We start from the raw sequence: 1607 nt of genomic DNA on the forward strand, positions 1-1607 counted from the left end.
GGTATGTACATGCCTGACAGTGTGCTCCAATGGATAGGGCACTGGATTGGGAATCAGGAGACCCAGTTCTGTTCCCAGCTCTGCCACTGACTTGCTGGGTAACCTTGGGCAAGTCACTTCACCGCTGTTCCCTCTCCCACTCTTTTCTGTCTTATTTAGATTATAAGCTTTTGGGGATAGTGACTGTCCCTTACTAGGTCTCTATACCGCACATAGCGACCTGATCTCGGTGGAGCTTGGCCGAGGTGCCACTGTAATGCAAATAAATACATAGTAATAATAATACTGCATCATTTGTATTACAGCACCTAAAGGCCCCAGCAGAGATCAGGACCAAACAGTGTCAGGCGCTGGTGATCCCTGCTCCATAGAATGTACAGTCTGGCTGAACCTCTCCTCTCCCAAACTCGCAGAAGTTTAGAGGCGAGACTCCTCCGACCCCAACCAGGGAAGGCCACTGAGCTGCAGGAGACTCCCAGTTTGAGGTCTCTGCCTTCCTCTCCTATGGAAAAGCCCAGTAGAGTTTAATAGAAAATTAGAATCTTTCTACAGGCCTTTGATTTAACCACTTCCAGTCTGAATTTGTCTAGCTTCAGCTTCCAGCCATTGGATCACGCTATATCCTTGTCTGCTAGATTGACGAGCCCATTATCAAATACTGATATTTGTTCCCTAAATAGATACGTATGGACTCTGATGGAGTCACCCTTTAGTTTTCCTCTTTGTTAAGCTAAATAGATTGAGCTCCTTGAGTCTATTGCTATAAGGCAGGTTTTCTAATCCTTTAATTATTCTTGGGGCTCTTCCCTGAACTCTCTCCAATTTATCAACATCCCTCTTGAACTGTGGACGTCACAGCTGGACACGGCATTCCAGCAGCCAAATACAGAGGTAAAATAACCTCTCTGCTCCTATTCAAGATTCCCCCATTTCTGCATCCAATTATTATTGGATCAGATTAGCCCTTTTGGCCACACTGTGGCACTGGGAGCTCATGTTCAGCTGATTATCCACCATGACCCCTGATCTTTTTCAGAGTCCCCCATCCTGGAGTGGCGTCCAGCAGAGAGCCTCCTTCCGTGGGATGTTCCCCTCCGTGTCCACTTTGTCCATAATTCATTCCACCGAGGACATGGATTTTGAACACTTGTCCTGGAAAATACAGACAGGACCATCGGCCTTAACTTTCTCCCTCTGGCTCAGGCATTGGAAAAGGACTGTCTCCCCTGCCAGTTGCCATCCAATGGCATCCCCTGTGGCAGACACAGCCACTGCCTATATTAGGGAAGTGCATAACGTATGCCAAGTTTTCTTTTCATGCAATTTAGCAGCTCTGTGTAAGGAGAAGAAGCCAGCACCATGCAGCCTCCCAGCTCTGCAGATCAGTGGTGATTCATGGCTTTGCTGTGGACCTGCATTGGACCAGACGTTAGGAACCAGTGGTCAAAGGTCCTGATCAAAAGCCCATTGAAGTCAATTTAAAGACTCCTAGTGACTTCAGTGAGCTTTAAACAATAGGACCACTGTTTTTCTGCTGTCTCCTGGAACCTGATTGCCCCTGCAAAGCCATCTTTTAATTCCTTACTCTCTAGCATCAGAGAACAGTG

Source organism: Terrapene carolina, unplaced genomic scaffold (genome assembly GCF_002925995.2).
Source record: "Terrapene carolina triunguis isolate 2854851 unplaced genomic scaffold, T_m_triunguis-2.0 Scaffold147, whole genome shotgun sequence".
Taxonomy (NCBI): domain Eukaryota; kingdom Metazoa; phylum Chordata; order Testudines; family Emydidae; genus Terrapene; species Terrapene triunguis.